Source organism: Oncorhynchus kisutch, linkage group LG21, assembly GCF_002021735.2.
Source record: "Oncorhynchus kisutch isolate 150728-3 linkage group LG21, Okis_V2, whole genome shotgun sequence".
In the NCBI taxonomy this organism is placed as follows: Eukaryota; Metazoa; Chordata; class Actinopteri; order Salmoniformes; family Salmonidae; genus Oncorhynchus; species Oncorhynchus kisutch.
Window position 1 is genome coordinate 31,777,159 of NC_034194.2, and position 22,424 is coordinate 31,799,582.

A 22,424-nucleotide genomic window follows, 5' to 3' on the forward strand; every position below is an offset into this window, starting at 1 on the left:
CAGGCCGTACTGACAGGCCGTACTGACATGCCGCACTGACAGGCCGCACTGACAGGCCGTACTGACAGGCCGCACTGACAGGCCGCACTGACAGGCCGTACTGACAGGCCGTACTGACAGGCCGCACTGACAGACTGCACTGACAGGCTGATGGAAGCAGCCAGGGCTGGGCCTGTGCAGCTGATCAGAGCCATCCTACTGAGGGGGGCGAACACACTTCACTGCCATGGGGGGATTCTATGAGGTGGGTTATACAGTATTATAAACCTGAATGCTGATTGGCTGAAAGCTGTGGTATACCACGGGTATGACAAAACATTACTTCTTACTGTTCTAATTATGTTGGTAACCAGTTTATAATAGTGTTAAGGGATTTTTTATCAATAATGACTAATTATGTATACATTTCAATCAGGACTGACTAATCAGAATACTATTATGTTGCTGTATAGATGTATGAATTTTCTTTTAATCCTAGTACTGAATATAATGTGTGTAAATATAATCAAGAATTAGAACAATGACTGTCTGTTCCTTGGTAGAAATGAATGAACTTATCGCCAGACTGGCTAGAATGCTTATCTACACAGGCAGACCTTGGCTCGGGTCATAAATTATCTAAATTAGGAGAGACGATGTGGGAAGGCTTGAGATACTGCCTTTGTACCAGGGTGGAGAAGAGACGGGACAGTTCGAAAACTAATGACGTCATTTTCAGTTTATAACCTGTGGTAAACTGTATCATGTTCAGTACTCTCGAGAATAAACGCTGCTGATAGATTTTGAGACTGGTCTCTGTCCATTTTATGCAAATATGAGTCTTACAAATTCTTAGGAATTGACAGAGTGTTTAATTGTAATTGGGTATTAAAACATAGGAATTTAATTCCTGTAACAAATAGTAATAAGGCACCTTGAGGGCTTGTGGTATATGGCCAATTTACCACAGATAAGGGCTTTGTCCAGGCACTCCTCGTAGCATCGTGCATAAGAACAGCCCTTAGCCGTGGTATATTGGACATATACCACACCTCCTCAGGCTTTATTGCTTAAATAATGCATTTGAATGTCAGATGTCTGTCAGTGAAGTCTAACCGTGTCTAGTTGTGGGTCTGATTCCCACATGGCCACATATACTGTATGTCTATACTCCATGGGCCGGTTTCCTGGACCCAGATTAAGTCTAGTCCTGGACTGAAAAGCCCTTTAAATAGAGACTTTCCATTGAGCAGGACAAGGCTTTTTTCTGGTCTGGGAAACCATCCCGATATGTCAACTGTTGTTTTGAATACAACCGTCATCAGTTACTATAATTGTCCTGAAGGTGATCCAGGTGCTGTCTGCGAACTCAGATGACGTGGGAGTGATGACATCAGAGGAGGACACACCTCTTCACTACGCTGCCTGACTGCTGCGGATTCTTAGCACAGAGAGGTATAGACCTTCTGTAACGGGATTCGTCCGCCTCTGACGAGGAGTATGAGAGATCGGACCAATATGCAGCGTGGTATATGTCCATATTTATTCAATGACAACGGAAATAACAAAACTAACGAAGAGAACGACCGAAAACAGTTCTGGCTGGTGCAGACACACAACAGAAAACAGTTCTGGCTGGTGCAGACACAACAGAAAACAGTTCTGGCTGGTGCAGACACACAACAGAAAACAGTTCTGGCTGGTGCAGACACACAACAGAAAACAGAAAATAATCACCCACAAAACACAATAGAAAACAGGCTCCCAAAATATGGTTCTCAATCAGGGACAACGATTGACAGCTGCCTCTGATTGAGAACCATACCAGGCCAAACACAGAAATAGCAAATCATAGAAAAACTAACATAGACAACCCACTCAACTCATGCCCTGACCATACTAAAACAAAGACATAACAAAAGAACTGAGCTCAGGACGTGACAGTACCCCCCCCCCCCCCTCCCCCCCCCAAAGGTGCGTCTCCGGCCGCAAAACCTGAACCTATAGGGGAGAAAAGAAAGCAGAGAGGATACACAGGAAATACTCCAAACCCGGTGTGTCCAATTCCAACACTCCCTGAGCTCTGACTCTCCACTATTGGTCCCACGAGTACGAGACTGCCCTTCGGAACGCCTTTTTTGATGAATCAGGAACCGAATGCACGGAGACGGTCTACAAGACAATGTTTATGTCCGTGCTGCAGAAGCTCCAGGTCACAGTAGAACCAGACCAGCTCTATACAGTGGTAGTGGCCTACTACAAGAGGAGAGGAAGGCTAGTCAACGTCAATGACTTCTTCAATGGCCTCAAATACCTCCATAAACCATTTACCATCGCCACCTATGCCCCCAAGAAGAAGATAAAGGTAAAAAAGATAAAGGTAAAAAGACTATATTCACCCACCCTTATCTGCACCGTCCCGCCCTACTTCATGGTCCAGACGTACCAGCACTGCATTGACGTCACGTGGTTCGACCGCGACCGCACGCCAGGCAACCCCATCGAGGACAACTCGGCCTGGTATATAGGCAAGCCAGAGAGGGTCTAAATCAACATCAACTACTGTGTGAAGACGGGGGACCTGGAGTCTCTGAGCCTGGCCTTTAGTCAGGGGGTCCAGGTGGACATGAAGGACCGCTTATACAATGCATTCCAAAAGTATTCAGGCCCCTTGACATTTTCCACATTTTGTTACTTTAAAGCCTTATTCTGAAATTGATTATTGTTTTTTTTCTCTCATAAATCTACACACAATATCTACACACACCCCATGCAAATGTATTAAAAATGTAAATTATTCAGACCCTTTACTCAGTACTTTGTTGAAGCACCTTTGGCAGCGATTACAGCCTCGAGTCTTCTTGGGTTTGACACTACAAACTTGGCACACCTGCATTTGGGGAGTTTCTCCCATTCTTCTCTGCAGATCCTTTCAAGATCTGTCAGGTTGGATGGGGAACGTCGCAACACAGCTATTTTCAGGTCTCTCCAGAGATGTTCGATAAAATTCAAGTCCGGGTTCTGAGTGCTCTGGAGCAGGTTTTCATTAAAGGTTCTCTCTGTACTTCGCTCTGTTCATCTTTCCCTCGATTCTGACTAGTCTCCCAGTCCCTCATACTGAAAAACATCCCCACAGCAGGATGCTGCCACCACCATGTTTCACTGTAGGGATGGTATTGGCCAGGTGATGAGCGGTGCCTAGTTTCCTCCTCTTCCATACAGCTTCCTCTCCTCCAGACAGCTTCCACTCTTCCAGACAGCTTCCACTCAGCTTCCTCTTCACCAGACAGCTTCTACTCTTCCAGACCGCTTCCTATCCTCCAGATAGCTTCCACTCTTGCAGACAGCTTCCACTCTTCCAGACAGCTTCCTCTCCTCCAGACAGCTTCCACTCTTCCAGACAACTCCCTCTCCTCCAGACAGCTTCCACTCTCCCAGACAGCTTCCACTCAGCTTCCTCTCCTCGAGATAGCTTCAACTCTTCCAGACAGCTTCCTCTCCTTCAGACAGCTTCCACTCTGCCAGAAGGCTTCCTCTCTTCCAGACAGCTTCCTCTCCTCCAGACAACTTCCACTCTTCCAGACAGCTTCCACGCTTCCAGACAAGTAGCTTCCACTCTTCCAGACATGTAGCTATCGTTCTTCCAGACATGTAGCTTCCACTCTTCCAGACAGCTTTCATTCTTCCAGACAGCTTCCTCTCTTCCTGACAGCTTCCTCTCTTCCAGACAGCTTCCTCTCCTCCAGACAGCTTCCACTCTTCCAGACAGCTTCCACTCAGCTTCCTCTCCTCCAGACAGCTTCCACTCTGCCAGACAGCTTCCTCTCTTCCAGACAGCTTCCTCTCTTCCCGACAGCTTCCTCTCTTCCAGACAGCTTCCACTTTGCCAGACAGCTTCCCCTTTCCAGACAGCTGCCACTCCTTCAGACAGCTTCCACTTTGCCAGACAGCTTCCCCTTTCCAGACAGCTGCCACTCCTTCAGACAGCTTCCACTTTTCCAGACAGCTTCCACTCTTCCAGACAGCTTCATCTCCACCAGACAGCCTCCACTCTTCCAGACAGCTTCCACTCTTCCAGACAGATTCCTCTCTTCCAGACCTATAGCTCCCTCTTCCAGACAGCCTCCTCTCTTCCAGAGAGCTTCCACTCTTCCAGACAGCTTCCCCCCCTCCAGAGAGCTACCACTCTTCCAGACAGCTTCCACTCCTCCAGACAGCTCTCTCTCCCTCAGACAGCTTCCACTTTTCCAGACAGGTTCCAATCTTCCAGACAGCTTCCTCTCCTCCAGACAGCTTCCACTGTGCGCGCACGCATGCACACACACACGCACGCACGCACACACACACACACACACACACACACACACACACACACACACACACACACACACACACACACACACACACACACACACACACACACACACACACACACACACACACAGACACACACACACACACAGACACACACACACACACCTTGTTAAGATACACACATCTCCATAAGCCTGTGAATGGCATCCCACATGGTTGATGTCACTGCCTGACTGGTTCTGTAATGTGCCTGTTTCATCCTTTGTTAGACATCCATGTGCCTGTAATTGACTGGGAGAGTCAGGCTGTTTGAGAGGTAATGGTTTCAAATGCAATACACAGTTCTTCCTCTGAACCAGCAGAGGACACTGTTTGGCTAACTTTCCTGGGGGAAAAAGTGGTTGTTTATATTGCGGTGAATAGAAACTTCTAGGGAGCTCTTGTCTTACAGCCCAGAATGAAGCAAAATGGCAGCCGTGTATATTTACCTTGCTTATATAAATACCACCATGGCCATCATAGCTTGCTTTACAATTGTATGTTTTGCCAGATTTCAATCTGACGATAAATAACGAGAAAATAAATTGTATGAGCTCTTATATTGATCGATCTATCTGTCTGTCTGTCTGTCTGTCTGTCTGTCTGTCTGTCTGTCTGTCTGTCTGTCTGTCTGTCTGTCTGTCTGTCTGTCTGTCTGTCTGTCTGTCTGTCTGTCTGTCTGTCTGTCTGTCTGTCTGTCTGTCTGTCTGTCTGTCTGTCTGTCTGTCTGTCTGTCTGTCTGTCTGTATATTATCTATCTAATTCTCTCACTATCTTGCTCTCTCTCTCTCTATGCCTCTCCAGCTATCTCTCTCTCTCTCTATGACTTGCCAAAGCAAGTGAGGTAGATATAAAGCCCTTGAATTGAAATTGAATTAATATACAGAAGTGAAATAAACAATAAAAATCTCTCTCTCTCTCTCTCTCTCTCTCTCTCTCTCTCTCTCTTGCTCTCTCTCTTGCTCTCACTCGCTCTCTCTTGCCCTCTCAATTCAATTCAAGGGTCTTCTTTGGCATGGGAAACATATCTTAACATTGCCAAAGAAAGTCAGGGAGATAATATACAAAAGTGACACTCACAGAAGTTTCAAAAGAATAAAGACATTACAAATGTCATATTATGTATATATACAGTGTTGTAACGATGTACAAATGGTTAAAGTACGAAAGGGAAATTAAATAAGTATAAATATGGGTTGTATTTACAATGGTGTTTGTTCTTCCCTGGTTAACCTTTTCTTGCGGCAACAGGTCACAAATCTTGCTGCAGTGATGGCACACTATGGTATGGGGGTTTAACAAAATCGGGTTTGTTTTCGAATTCTTTGTGGATCTGTGGAATCTGAGGGAAATATGTGTCTCTAATATGGTCATACATTAGGCAGGAGGTTAGGAAGTGCAGCTCAGTTTCCACCTCATTTTGTGGGAAGTGTGCACATAGCCTGTCTTCTCTGTAAGTGTTGGCTTTGTTATGGAAGGTTTAGGAATCGCTTCCTTTTAGGTGGTTGTAGAATTTAACGTCTCTTTTCTGGATTTTGATCATTAGTGGGTATCGGCCTAATTCTGCTCTGCATGCATTATTTGGTGTTCTACGTTGTACACGGAGGATATTTTTTGCAGAATTCTGTATGCAGAGTCTCAATTTTGTGTTTGTCCCATTTAGTGAATTCTTGGTAGGTGAACGGACCCCAGACCTCACAACCATAAAGGGCAATGGGTTCTATAACTGACTCAAGTCTTTTTAGCCAGATCCTAATTGGTGTGTTGCATTTTATGTTCCTTTTGATGGCATATAATGCCCTTCTTGCCTTGTCTCTCAGATATTTCACAGCTTTGTGGAAGTTATGTGTGACGCTGATGTTTAGGCCAAGGTATGTATAGTTTTTTGCGTGCTCTAGGTCAACGGTGTCTAGATGGAATTTGTATTTGTGGTCCTGGCGACTGGACCTTTTTTGGAACACCATTATATTGGTCTTACTGAAATTTACTGTCAGGGCCCAGGTCTGGCAGAATCTGTGCAGAATATCTAGGTGCTGCTGTAGGCCCTCCTTGGTTGGTGACAGACGCACCAGATCATCAGCAAACAGACTCTTTACATATGCTGGTTATGTAAAGAGTTGGTTGGCTTTGAGGGGACTCCTATGGTAGGTAAACCTATAGCTCATCTCTTGGCAGTAGTACTGTAGACTACTTTATCTTGTCTCTCTCTCTGTCTCTCTTGCTATCTCTCTATCTGTGTTAAACGTGTTAGCACTTGCTGATGCTGATCCACACTCTTTCTCCATCTCCAAATCAAATTAGACTACAGTGTCCTCAAGGTCCATTGGACATAGTTACATGATCGAATAAAAGGAAAAATAACAACTCGGAGGTTAGTGATAGAGGCCGATGTTGTTGAATATGCATTACCACAGGACCTTAATGATATCAACCAGAGAGAGAAAAGGAGAGGATGAGGAAGGGCTGAGAGATAAGAGAGAGAGAGACGATAGAGAGACGACAGAGAGAGAGACGTTAGAGTTAGAGATGAGAGACGACAGAGAGCGAACTCACAAAAGAACACTAGACACTATCGAACACAAAGCTTTTACTATATCATCCTGGAATATACAAGGTCTGAGGTCATCTGGCTTTGGCCTAAAGACCAGGAACCCAGACGTCATCAAAGAAATTGGAAATACAGACATTGTCATCCTACAAGAAACATGGTATAGAGGAGACAGACCCACTGGTTGCCCTCTAGGTTACAGAGAGCTGGTAGTCCCATCCACCAAACTACCAGGTGTGAAACAGGGAAGAGACTCAGGGGGTATGCTGATTTGGTATAGAGCAGACCTAACCCACTCTATTAACTTAGTCAAAACAGGAAAATTGTACATCTGCCTAGAATGTAATAAGGAAATGATCTCAACAGAGAATAATGTCCTCCTGTGTGCTACATATATCCCCCATTGGAATCCCTGTACTTTAACGATGACAGCTTCTCCATCCTGGAGGGGGAGATCAGCCATTTCCAGCCTCAGGGACATGTACTAGTCTGTGGCTACCTAAATGCCAGAACTGGACAAGATCCCGACACTCTCAGCACACAGGGGGACAAACACCTACCTGGAGGTGACAGCATTCCCTCCCCCATATGCCCCCCTAGACACAACTACGACAACATAACCAACAAAAACGGGCCACAACTCCTGCAGCTCTGTCAGATGCTGGGTATGTAAAGAGTCAATGGTAGGCTTTGAGGGGACTCCTATGGTAGGTACACCTATAGCTCATCTCTTGGCAGTAGTACTGTAGACTACTTTATCACTGACCTCAACCCAGAGTCTCTCAGAGCGTTCACAGTGTGCCCACTGACACCTCTATCAGACCACAGCAAAATCACACTACTTGAACAGAGCCATGGTCAATCATGAGGCATCAAAGCCAAAGGAGCTGAATAACATTAAGAAATCTTATAGATGGAAGGACAATAGTGTGGAAATCTACCAAAAACAATTAGGCAACAAAAATTAAATCCCTTCTAGAGAATTTCCTGGACACAAGGTTTCACTGTAGTAGTGAAGGTGTAAACCTGGCAGTAGAAAACCTAAACAGTATATTTGACCTCTCAGCTTCCCTATCAAATCTAAAAAATTCAAGCAGACAACCTAAGAAAATGAACAACAACGACAACTGGTTTGATGAAGAATGCAAAAACCCTAGAAAGAAATTGAGAAACCTAGTCAACCAAAAACATAGAGACCCAGAAAACTTGAGTTTACGCCTTCACTATGGTGAATCACTAAAACAAGACAGAAATACACTACGGATAAAGAAGGAACAGCACGTCAGAAATCAGCTCAATGTAATTGAAGAATCCATCAAATCGAACCACTTCTGGTAAAATTGGAAAACTCTAAACTAACAACAACACGAAGAATTATCTATCCAAAATGGAGATGTATAGATAAACCACTTCTCCAATCCGTTTGGCCCTATAACAAAGAACAAACAGCAAAAACATACACATGATCAAATACAAATCTTAGAATCCGCTATTAAAGACAACCAGAGCTCACTGGATTCCCCAATTACATTGAATGAACTACAGGACAAAATACAAACCATCAAACTCAAAAAGTCCTGTGGTGTTGATGGTTTTCGACATGAAATTATAAAATATACAGACCACAAATTGGTTAAACTGGTTAAACGTAAACTCTTTAACATCTTCTGCAGCTCTGGCATCTTTCCCAATATTTGGAACCAAGGACTGATCACCCCAATCCACAGAAGTGGAGACACATTTGAACGTAATAAATACCGGGTGTGGGGGAGATGCCTCAACAGCAACCTTGGGAAAATCCTCTGCATTATCATTAACAGCAGACTCGTACATTTCCTCAGCGAAAAATATGTACTGAGCAAATATCAAATTGGCTTTTTACCAAATTACCGTACGACAGACCACATATTCACCCTGCGCACCCGAATGACAAACAAACCAAAACAAAGGCAAAGTCTTCTCATGCTTTGTTGGTTTCAAAAAAGCTTTAGACTCAATTTGGCATGAGGGTCTGCCATAAAAACTGATGGAAAGTGGTGTTGGGGGAAAAACATAATACGTTATAAAATGCATGTACACAACAACAAGTGTGCGGTTAACATTGTCAATAAACTCACACATTTCTTTCCACAGGGCTTGGGGTGAGACAGGGATGTAGCTTAAACCTGACACAGAGAGAGACAACAGAGAGAGAGAGATGACAAAGAGATTGAGATGACAGACGACAGAGAGAGAGAGCGAGATGACAGAGAGAGATGAGAGAGAGAGAGATGACAGAGAGAGGGAGGACAGAGGGAGAGATGACAGAGAGAGACGACAGAGAGAGAGAGACTACAGAGAGCAAGAGATACAAAATAGAGAGAAAGAGAGACGCGGGGAGAGAGGAGAGAGAAAGAGAGACGACAGAGAGAGAGAGAGAGAGAGAAACGACAGAGAGAGAGAGATGGCAGAGAGAGAGAGATGGCAGAGAGCAAAAATGAAAAGATGACTTAACACAATAGAGGGAGAGAGAGAGAAATAAAGCCTAGTAGTGACATGCATGTGTGTAATGGGATGGAGAGATGGAGAGAAGGGGAGTGAGAGCAGGGCAGGGTGAGTCAGTGAGGGGGAGGGAGCTGGGGGAGGAGGAGATGGAGAGAAGGGGAGTGAGAGCAGGGCAGGGTGAGTCAGTGAGGGGGAGGGAGCTGGGGGAGGAGGAGATGGAGAGAAGGGGAGTGAGAGCAGTGCAGGGTGAGTCAGTGAGGGGGAGGGAGCTGGGGGAGGAGGAGATGGAGAGAAGGGGAGTGAGAGCAGGGCAGGGTGAGTCAGTGAGGGGGAGGGAGCTGGGGGAGGAGGAGATGGAGAGAAGGGGAGTGAGAGCAGGGCAGGGTGAGTCAGTGAGGGGGAGGGAGCTGGGGGAGGAGGAGATGGAGAGAAGGGGAGTGAGAGCAGTGCAGGGTGAGTCAGTAAAGGGGAGTGGGCTGGGGGAGGAGGAGATGGAGGGCAGGGAGGAGGGTGGAGAGAGGAGGGCTGTTCTACCACAATCAATGCTATGCAGGTTAGTAGGAGTAAACAAGGCCGGAGGCTCTAATTGTCGGTCAGAAAGCTATGACGCAGTGAGTGTGTTAGGGTGTTTGTGTCTGTAGGACAATTGCGTACGTGTCAGAGCACATGTCTGCATAAACGGTATGTGTGTGTGTGCTCCCCCTCTGATAAACAGTCCTGTCTGAGTGTGTGTTCCCCCTCTGATGAACAGTCCTGTCTGGATGTGTTCCCCCTCTGATGAACAGTCCTGTCTTAGTGTGTGTTCCCCCTCTGATGAACAGTCCTGTCTGAGTGTGTGTTCCCCCTCTGATGAACAGTCCTGTCTGGATGTGTGTTCCCCCTCTGATGAACAGTCCTGTCTGAGTGTGTGTTCCCCCTCTGATGAACAGTCCTGTCTGAGTGTGTGTTCCCCCTCTGATGAACAGTCCTGTCTGAGTGTGTGTTCCCCCTCTGATGAACAGTCCTGTCTGGATGTGTTCCCCCTCTGATGAACAGTCCTGTCTTAGTGTGTGTTCCCCCTCTGATGAACAGTCCTGTCTGAGTGTGTGTTCCCCCTCTGATGAACAGTCCTGTCTGGATGTGTGTTCCCCCTCTGATGAACAGTCCTGTCTGGATGTGTGTTCCCCCTCTGATGAACAGTCCTGTCTTAGTGTGTGTTCCCCCTCTGATGAACAGTCCTGTCTGGATGTGTGTTCCCCCTCTGATGAACAGTCCTGTCTGGATGTGTGTTCCCCCTCTGATGAACAGTCCTGTCTTAGTGTGTGTTCCCCCTCTGATGAACAGTCCTGTCTGAGTGTGTGTTCCCCCTCTGATGAACAGTCCTGTCATGTTGTGTGTTCCCCCTCTGATGAACAGTCCTGTCTTAGTGTGTGTTCCCCCTCTGATGTACAGTCCTGTCTGGATGTGTTCCCCCTCTGATGAACAGTCCTGTCTTAGTGTGTGTTCCCCCTCTGATGAACAGTCCTGTCTGGATGTGTTCTCTCTCTCTGATGAACAGTCCTGTCTGGATGTGTGCTCTCTCTCTCTCTGATGAACAGTCCTGTCTGGGTGTGTGCTCCCCTCTGATGAATGGTTCTGTCTGGATGTGTGTTCCCCCTCTGATGAACAGTCCTGTCTGGATGTGTGCTCTCTCTCTGATGAACAGTACTTTCTGGGTGTGTTCTGTCTCTCTCTCTGATGAACAGTCCTGTCTGGGTGTGTTCTCTCTCTCTCTGATGAACATTCCTGTCTGGATGTGTGTTCTCTCTATCTCTAATGAACAGTCCTGTTTTGGTTTGTTCTCTCTCTCTGATGAACAGTCCTGTCTGGATCTGTGCTCTCTCTCTGATAAACGGTCCTGTCTGGGTGTGTTCTCTCTCTCTCTCTCTCTCTCTCTCTCTCTCTCTCTCTCTCTCTCTCTCTCTCTCTCTCTGCTGAACAGTCCTGTCATGTTGTGTGCTCTCTCTCTGATGAACAGTCCTGTCTTAGTGTGTGTTCCCTCTCTGATGAACAGTCCTGTCTGGATGTGTTCTCTCTCTCTGATGAACAGTCCTGTCTGGATGTGTTCTCTGTCTCTGATGAATAGTCCTGTCTGGGTGTAAACTATCTCTCTCTAATGAACAGTCCTGTCTGGGTGTGTGTTCCCCCTCGAATGAACAGTCCTGTCTGGGTGTGTGTTCCCCCTCTAATGAACAGTCTTATCTGTGTGTGTCTCTGGTGAACAGTCCTGTCTGGGTGTGTGTTGCCCCTCTAATGAACAGTCCTGTCTGGATGTGTTCTCTCTCTCTCTCTGATGAACAGTCCTGTCTGGGTGTGTGTTCTCTCTCTCTGATGAACAGTCCTGTCTGGTTGTGTGCTCTCTCTCTGATGAACAGTCCTGTTTGGGTGTGTGCTCTCTCTCTGATGAACAGTCCTGCCTGGGTGTGTTCTCTCTCTCTGATGAACAGTCCTGTCTGGGTGTGTGCTCTCTCTCTCTGATGAACAGTCCTGTCTGGTTGTGTGCTCTCTCTCTGATGAACAGTCCTGTCTGGTTGTGTGCTCTCTCTCTGATGAACAGTCCTGTCTGGTTGTGTGCTCTCTCTCTGGTGAACAGTCCTGTCTGGTTGTGTGCTCTCTCTCTGATGGACAGTCCTGTCTGGGTGTTGTCTCTCTCTCTGATGAACAGTCCTGTCTGGGTGTGTTCTCTCTCTCTCTGATGAACAGTCCTGTCTGGGTGTGTGCTCTCTCTCTCTCTGATGAACAGTCCTGTCTGGGTGTGTGCTCTCTCTCTGATGAACAGTCCTGTCTGGGTGTGTTCTTTCTCTCTCTGACGAACAGTCCTGTCTGGGTGTGTGCTCTCTCTCTGATGAACAGTCCTGTCTGGGTGTGTGCTCTCTCTCTGATGAACAGTCCTGTCTGGGTATGTTCTCTCTCTCTCTGATGAACAGTCCTGTCTGGGTGTGTTCTCTCTCTCTCTGATGAACATTCCTGTCTGGGTGTGTTCTCTCTCTCTCTGATGAACAGTCCTGTCTGGGTGTGTGCTCTCTCTCTGATGAACAGTCCTGTCTGGGCCTTGCCTTGGCTCTACTATGCTGCTGTCTAAGATCAATGTCTGGAGCTCCCCGCAGCACTGCAGTGTTTCAGGGCACTCGGAGCACAATGCAATGCTTACTCAGCATTCCTTCACTTCCCACTACCCACTGGGACAGCTCTGGCCTGGCCAGGTTCTGTACTCATTCACTACACCTCCTCATGAGCAGAACATAGCACTCTCTCACTCACTCACTACTCTCTCTCTCTCTTTGTCTGTCACTATTTATCCTCTCTCACTCCCTGTTTCCATATCTCAGAAAGAGCGAGAAAGAGAGCGAGAGAGAGACCTGAAGTCACGGTGTGGATGACTATAGGCCTACAGAAAGTAAAGACCTGCTTGATTAGAGTAGCACTACTGACAAAGGAAACGAGAACGTCGTCATTGGAGACATTCATGAATAACAGAAGATGAAATGAACAGGTGGCAGAATTGTGATGTATGAGCTGAGCCATCATCACTCCAGTGTTACCCAACTACATCATGCCTATTGACGGCCAGGAATAACCTATCAATCAGTCCACTAGCAACAACCAAGTAGGATCCACTTTTTTTTGTCAAAGAGTTGACAAGATGCATTGAAGCCAACACGTAATTACTTTGAAGGTCATCCATAAATGACTCAGTGTCTGAGAAGGTCAAGGGGTCATAATGCTTCTCCTCTTATTATTGAATGAATGCACTTGAACTAACAATAAATATGCCAGGTGAAAAGTTCTCCAATAGAGCTTGTTGTATTATTTATCTGCTGACCCATTCATCTCATTCTACAGGGATCATATGTTAGCTATAAAGGTCCTTTACTTCTGCTTTCTCTTCTGCATCCTAAATGGCACCCTATTCCCTACATTGTGCACCACTTTTGATCAATGCACTATGGGCCTTGGTCAAAAGTAATACACAACAGTGCCTTGCGAAAGTATTCGGCCCCCTTGAACTTTGCGACCTTTTGCCACATTTCAAGTGGGACACAATCATGAAGTGGAACGACATTTATTGGATATTTCAAACCTTTTTAACAAATCAAAAACTGAAAAATTGGGCGTGCAAAATTATTCAGCCCCTTTACTTTCAGTGCAGCAAACTCTCTCCAGAAGTTCAGTGAGGATCTCTGAATGATCCAATGTTGACCTAAATGACTAATGATGATAAATGCAATCCACCTGTGTGTAATCAAGTCTCCGTATAAATGCACCTGCACTGTGATAGTCTCAGAGGTCCGTTAAAAGCGCAGAGAGCATCATGAAGAACAAGGAACACACCAGGCAGGTCCGAGATACTGTTGTGAAGAAGTTTAAAGCCGGATTTGGATACAAAAATATTTCCCAAGCTTTAAACATCCCAAGGAGCACTGTGCAAGCGATAATATTGAAATGGAAGGAGTATCAGACCACTGCAAATCTACCAAGACCTGGCCGTCCCTCTAAACTTTCAGCTCATACAAGGAGAAGACTGATCAGAGATGCAGCCAAGAGGCCCATGATCACTCTGGATGAACTGCAGAGATCTACAGCTGAGGTGGGAGACTCTGTCCATAGGACAACAATCAGTCGTATATTGCACAAATCTGGCCTTTATGGAAGAGTGGCAAGAAGAAAGCCATTTCTTAAAGATATCCATAAAAAGTGTTGTTTAAAATTTGCCACAAGCCACCTGGGAGACACACCAAACATGTGGAAGAAGGTGCTCTGGTCAGATGAAACCAAAATTGAACTTTTTGGCAACAATGCAAAACGTTATGTTTGGCGTAAAAGCAACACAGCTCATCACCCTGAACACCCTATCCCCACTGTCAAACATGGTGGTGGCAGCATCATGGTTTGGGCCTGCTTTTCTTCAGCAGGGACAGGGAAGATGGTTAAAATTGATGGGAAGATGGATGGAGCCAAATACAGGACCATTCTGGAAGAAAACCTGATGGAGTCTGCAAAAGACCTGAGACTGGGACGGAGATTTGTCTTGTTCACAAATGCTCTCCATCCAACCTCACTGAGCTCGAGCTGTTTTGCAAGGAGGAATGGGAAAAAATGTCAGTCTCTCGATGTGCAAAACTGATAGAGACATACCCCAAGTGACTTACAGCTGTAATCGCAGCAAAAGGTGGCGCTACAAAGTATTAACTTAAGGGGGCTGAATAATTTTGCACGCCTAATTTTTCAGTTTTTGATTTGTTAAAAAAGTTTGAAATATCCAATAAATGTCGTTCCACTTCATGATTGTGTCCCACTTGTTGTTGATTCTTCACAAAAAAATACAGTTTTATATCTTTATGTTTGAAGCCAGAAATGTGGCAAAAGGTCGCAAAGTTCAAGAGGGCCGAATACTTTCGCAAGGCACTGTATATAGGCAATAGGGTGCCATTTGAAATGCATTCTCTGTATTCTCAACTGTAGTATAGAGGAAAACACTACACACTATAGGAATGAGCTGTGTAGTAAAGGAATGTTCTCAACTGTAGAAACACTACACACTATAGGAATGAGCTGTATAGTAAAGGAATGTTCTCAACTGTAAAAACACTACACACTATAGGAATGAGCTGTATAGTGAAGGAATGTTCTCAACTGTAAAAACACTACACACTGTAGGAATGAGCTGTATAGTGAAGGAATGTTCTCAACTGTAAAAACACTACACACTGTAGGAATGAGCTGTATAGTAAAGGCATGTTCTCAACTGTAAAACACTACACACTATAGGAATGAGCTGTATAGTAAAGGAATGTTCTCAACTGTAAAAACACTACACACTGTAGGAATGAGCTGTATAGTAAAGGAATGTTCTCAACTGTAAAAACACTACACACTATAGGAATGAGCTGTGTAGTAAAGGAATGTTCTCAACTGTAAAAACACTACACACTGTAGGAATGAGCTGTATAGTAAAGGAATGTTCTCAACTCTAAAAACACTACACACTATAGGAATGTGCTGTATAGTAAAGGAATGTTCTCAACTTTAGAAACACTACACACTGTAGGAATGAGCTGTATAGTAAAGGAATGTTCTCAACTCTAAAAACACTACACACTATAGGAATGTGCTGTATAGTAAAGGAATGTTCTCAACTTTAGAAACACTACACACTATAGGAATGAGCTGTATAGTAAAGGAATTTTCTCAACTCTAAAAACACTACACACTATAGGAATGTGCTGTATAGTAAAGGAATGTTCTCAACTTTAGAAACACTACACACTATAGGAATGAGCTGTACAGTAAAGGAATGTTTGCTTTGTGGTTGTGATATGCGACTCATATACATTATTAATGAAAGGTCATATTTCACGTCAGATTGACTGACTGTGCTTATAGGGCTGTTACTAGAGGATAGCCCTCTGTCCTCAGCTCTGTGCAGTGATTGATTCTTACGGAACCAATGATTCAGCATTTTCAGTTGCAAAAAAGTCCAGACATATAAGTAACTATTTGGTGCAAGACGAAGAGTTTCTTTGATGATGACTCTGATTCTAAATAGTCTGGTAAGATGCAGAGGCTCTTATGACTCACAAAGCCTAATCCATCCAAAAGGATGTACATCAATCTTAACCTAAAGACAAAAATGCTGGAACAAACAGGAGTTACATAACGAAATGAAATGTTCAAAATGATTGTAATTTCTGGATGACTGGGAGACAGCTAATATTCCTATAATAAATAAATGGAATAAATAAATAATGCATTCTAAACTGCAAATGGCTCTTTCCTGCAGCTCCATCAGCCTCTCCCACCCGTCCCAAACTGTCTCATTCTCAGGCCAAATCAACAACAGCATCAACAACAACAACTTCCTTGGCCAAATCCTCTCCCTGATGAGAGACGGTGTCCCAAAAGGCCCCCTATTCCCCACATGGTGCTCTACGTTTGACCAGGGCCTATTGCTAAAGTCATGCCTTATGTAGAAAACTAGGGTTTCATTTCATATGCAAACACAACAGATGGACCCTTGGGTAAAGAACCTTTAATCAAACTACTGCAACAGGGAAACACATTCCAAAAAATGAATGTTATATAAGTCATCCTGGATGAGGAAGAGCATCTGATGACTCTATGTATAATGCAATGGGCTGTTATGTAAAGACAAACGGAAGAGAAGAGCTGCTGTAGGGAATGGTCTGACCGACAGCACATCACCCCAACTGACAGGCAAGAGAAGGTCCATGGATGCATCCCAAAGGGCGCATTGGACTCTGGTCAAAAGTAGCACACTACAGAATAGGGTGCCATTTGGAACACAGCCTGAGTGATTCTTCTAATTATCTCTTTTTTAAGGGACCTAGCACTTAAGCATTTCACTGCACCTTTTATACCTGTTGTAAACTGTGTTCGTGACAAATAAAATTAGATTTCATTTCACTTAATTTAGTGACTTAAGTTGACCACAAACTGAGAGACATTGAATGAGGACTTGGTGAAAGAGAGAAAGAGAGAATCTCTGAAAAGGTAGCTGAGGTGAGGAGGAATGGAGGTTTCTTTCTGGCAAGGGAGGGAGAGTGGAGTGTTTTCCTCAAACTGTGTAGTGCTGCAGAGCCTGAAGCGTGGATGTGCCAACCCGCGCCTGCTCCCCCCTCTGCTACACTGAATCGATAGAGTTGGTTGGCTGGTTGGGGTTCAGGGGTACTGTTTCACTGCAGTGGAGACTCTCTGCCCTGCCCCACCTCTCTCTCACACTCTCTCACTCTCTCACTCTCTCACTCTCTCACTCTCTCACTCACTCTCCCTCCCTCCCTCCCTCCCTCCCTCCCTCCCTCCCTCCCTCCCTCCCTCCCTCCCTCCCTCCCTCCCTCCCTCCTCTCTCTCTCTCTCTCTCTCTCTCTCACTCTCACTCTCTCTCCTTCCCTCACTCTCTTTCTCTCCTCTCTCTCTCTCTCTCTCTCACTCTCTCTTTTTCTTTTTCCCCTCCCTCCCTCCCTCCCTCCCTCCCTCCCTCCCTCCCTCCCTCCCTCCCTCCCTCCCTCCCTCCCTCCCTCCCTCCCTCCCTCCCTCCCTCCCTCTCTCTCACTCTCTCACTCTCACTCTCTCTCCTTCCCTCACTCTCTCTCTCTCTCTCTCTCTCTCTCTCTCTCTGTCTCTCTCTCTCTCTCACTCTCTCTCCTTCCCTCGCTCTCTTTCTCTCTCTCTCCCTCTCTCCCTCTCTTTCACTCTCTCTCTTTCTAGAAAATAGCTGTCGCTAAATAGCTTCTGTGAACTGTGACTTTTCCACAGCTATTGCTGCTTATTGTATTAGTATTGTCCGTTCTTTCATCACTATTTCATAATGATCATTTGTTTACATCCGTGTGGATAAAAGACACAGAAACTCGATTATATTCTCTATTCTCGAGGACAATAATGCTATGCTATGTTATGTCACAAACTAGAGAAAAGAGGAACAGAAGTATGTTGCTTCTCTCTCGGTTGAACTGTTTTAGAAAAAAAGGAAAAGGAAACCTAACCAAACATGGTTGCAGGTGACGCAGAGAGGATGCCCTGTTGCCATAGCAACATGCAGGTGCAGGTGCAGCTAATCTCGTGTTCAATCTCTGGAGATAAAACATGTTCATGCACATAGTGGTGTTAACAGCGTTTCACATGTGCATGCACACACACACACAACATGTACACACACAAACTCAATACAGCCCCCACACACACCAGACCTGAAGAGAGACTACTACATTACCAACCATCAGTAATGAACCTGGAGAGACTACCACATTACCAACCATCACTAATGGACCTGGAGAGACTACTACATTACCAACCATCACTAATGGACCTGGAGAGACTACTACATTACCAACCATCAGTAATGAACCTGGAGAGACTACCACATTACCAACCATCAGTAATGAACCTGGAGAGACTACTACATTACCAACCATCACTAATGGACCTGGAGAGACTACTACATTACCAACCATCAGTAATGAACCTGGAGAGACTACCACAATACCAACCATCAGTAATGAACCTGGAGAGACTACTACATTACCAACCATCAGTAATGAACCTGGAGAGACTACCACATTACCAACCATCACTAATGGACCTGGAGAGACTACTACATTACCAACCATCACTAATGGACCTGGAGAGACTACCACATTACCAACCATCACTAATGGACCTGGAGAGACTACTACATTACCAACCATCAGTAATGAACCTGGAGAGACTACCACATTACCAACCATCAGTAATGAACCTGGAGAGACTACTACATTACCAACCATCACTAATGGACCTGGAGAGACTACTACATTACCAACCATCAGTAATGAACCTGGAGAGACTACCACAATACCAACCATCAGTAATGAACCTGGAGAGACTACTACATTACCAACCATCAGTAATGAACCTGGAGAGACTACCACATTACCAACCATCACTAATGGACCTGGAGAGACTACTACATTACCAACCATCACTAATGGACCTGGAGAGACTACCACATTACCAACCATCACTAATGGACCTGGAGAGACTACTACATTACCAACCATCACTAATGGACCTGGAGAGACTACTACATTACCAACCATCACTAATGGACCTGGAGAGACTACTACATTACCAACCATCAGTAATGAACCTGGAGAGACTACCACATTACCAACCATCACTAATGGACCTGGAGAGACTACTACATTACCAACCATCACTAATGGACCTGGAGAGACTACTACATTACCAACCATCAGTAATGAACCTGGAGAGGCTACTACATTACCAACCATCACTAATGGACCTGGAGAGACTACTACATTACCAACCATCACTAATGGACCTGGAGAGACTACTACATTACCAACCATCAGTAATGAACCTGGAGAGACTACCACAATACCAACCATCAGTAATGAACCTGGAGAGACTACTACATTACCAACCATCAGTAATGAACCTGGAGAGACTACCACATTACCAACCATCACTAATGGACCTGGAGAGACTACTACATTACCAACCATCACTAATGGACCTGGAGAGACTACCACATTACCAACCATCACTAATGGACCTGGAGAGACTACTACATTACCAACCATCACTAATGGACCTGGAGAGACTACTACATTACCAACCATCACTAATGGACCTGGAGAGACTACTACATTACCAACCATCAGTAATGAACCTGGAGAGACTACCACATTACCAACCATCACTAATGGACCTGGAGAGACTACTACATTACCAACCATCACTAATGGACCTGGAGAGACTACTACATTACCAACCATCAGTAATGAACCTGGAGAGACTACTACATTACCAACCATCACTAATGGACCTGGAGAGACTACTACATTACCAACCATCAGTAATGAACCTGGAGAGACTACCACATTACCAACCATCAGTAATGAACCTGGAGAGACTACTACATTACCAACCATCAGTAATGAACCTGGAGAGACTACCACATTACCAACCATCACTAATGGACCTGGAGAGACTACTACATTACCAACCATCACTAATGGAACTGGAGAGACTACCACATTACCAACCATCACTAATGGACCTGGAGAGACTACTACATTACCAACCATCACTAATGGACCTGGAGAGACTACTACATTACCAACCATCAGTAATGAACCTGGAGAGACTACCACATTACCAACCATCAGTAATGAACCTGGAGAGACTACTACATTACCAACCATCACTAATGGACCTGGAGAGACTACTACATTACCAACCATCACTAATGGACCTGGAGAGACTACTACATTACCAACCATCACTAATGGACCTGGAGAGACTACTACATTATCAACCATCAGTAAGGAACCTGGAGAGACTACCACATTACCATCCATCACTAATGGACCTGGAGAGACTACTACATTACCAACCATCAGTAATGAACCTGGAGAGACTACCACATTACCAACCATCACTAATGGACCTGGAGAGACTACTACATTACCAACCATCAGTAATGGACCTGGAGAGACTACTACATTACCAACCATCAGTAATGAACCTGGAGAGACTACTACATTACCAACCATCACTAATGGACCTGGAGAGACTACCACATTACCAACCATCACTAATGGACCTGGAGAGACTACTACATTACCAACCATCACTAATGGACCTGGAGAGACTACTACATTACCAACCATCACTAATGGACCTGGAGAGACTACCACATTACCAACCATCACTAATGGACCTGGAGAGACTACTACATTACCAACCATCACTAATGGACCTGGAGAGACTACTATATTACCAACCATCAGTAATGAACCTGGAGAGACTACCACATTACCAACCATCACTAATGGACCTGGAGAGACTACTACATTACCAACCATCAGTAATGGACCTGGAGAGACTACTACATTACCAACCATCACTAATGGACCTGGAGAGGCTACTACATTACCAACCATCACTAATGGACCTGGAGAGACTACTACATTACCAACCATCAGTAATGGACCTGGAGAGGCTACTACATTACCAACCATCACTAATGGACCTGGAGAGACTACTACATTACCAACCATCAGTAATGGACCTGGAGAGGCTACTACATTACCAACCATCACTAATGGACCTGGAGAGACTACTACATTACAACCATCAGTAATGGACCTGGAGAGACTACTACATTACCAACCATCAGTAATGAACCTGGAGAGACTACTACATTACCAACCATCACTAATGGACCTGGAGAGACTACTACATTACCAACCATCACTAATGAACCTGGAGAGACTACTACATTACCAACCATCAGTAATGAACCTGGAGAGACTACTACATTACCAACCATCAGTAATGGACCTGGAGAGACTACCACATTACCAACCATCAGTAATGGACCTGGAGAGACTACTACATTACCAACCATCAATAATGGACCTGGAGAGACTACTAGATTACCAACCATCAGTAATGGACCTGGAGAGACTACTACATTACTAAACCATCAGTAATGGACCTGGAGATGGTGGTTATGGCAGAGTTGATTGACTGACCAGAACGCTGACCTCCATAACCCAGAAACAGGACAACACAGAGCATGAAGAATCCCCCGAAGAGCACTGGACAACACAGAGCATGAAGCATCCCCCGAGGAGCACTGGACAACACAGGGCATGAGCATCCCCCGAGGACCACTGGACAACACAGAGCATGAAGCATCCCCCGAGGAGCACTGGACAACACAGAGCATGAAGCATCCCCCGAGGAGCACAGGACAACACAGAGCAGGAAACATCCCCCGAGCAGCACTGGCCAACACAGAGCATGAAGCATCCCCCGAAGAGCACTGGCCAACACAGAGCATGAAGCATCCCCCGAAGTGCACTGGACAACACAGAGGATGAAGCATCCCCCGAAGTGCGCTGGACAACACAGAGCATGAAGCATCCCCCGAGGAGCACTGGACAACACAGGGCATGAAGCATCCCCCGAGGACCACTGGACAACACAGAGCATGAAGCATCCCCCGAAGAGCACTGGCTAACACAGAGCATGAAGCATCCCCCATGGAGCACTGGACAACACAGAGCATGAAGCATCCCCCGAGGAGCACTGGACAACACAGAGCATGAAGCATCCCCCGAGGAGCACAGGACAACACAGAGCAGGAAACATCCCCCGAGCAGCACTGGCCAACACAGAGCATGAAGCATCCCCCGAAGAGCACTGGCCAACACAGAGCATGAAGCATCCCCCGAAGTGCACTGGACAACACAGAGGATGAAGCATCCCCCGAAGTGCACTGGACAACACAGAGCATGAAGCATCCCCCGAGGAGCACTGGACAACACAGGGCATGAAGCATCCCCCGAGGACCACTGGACAACACAGAGCATGAAGCATCCCCCGAAGAGCACTGGCTAACACAGAGCATGAAGCATCCCCCGAGGAGCACTGGACAACACAGAGCATGAAGCATCCCCCGAGGAGCACTGGACAACACAGAGCATGAAGCATCCCCCGAGGAGCACAG

The 22,424-nt window shown here is 45.6% G+C and overlaps 1 pseudogene; it reads left to right on the forward strand.

Annotated features, from left to right (window-relative positions):
* The first annotated feature begins 239 nt into the window (after window positions 1–239).
* On the forward strand, window positions 240–21,795 carry LOC109866428 (ankyrin repeat and EF-hand domain-containing protein 1-like; annotated as a pseudogene).
* The last annotated feature ends 629 nt before the right edge of the window (window positions 21,796–22,424 follow it).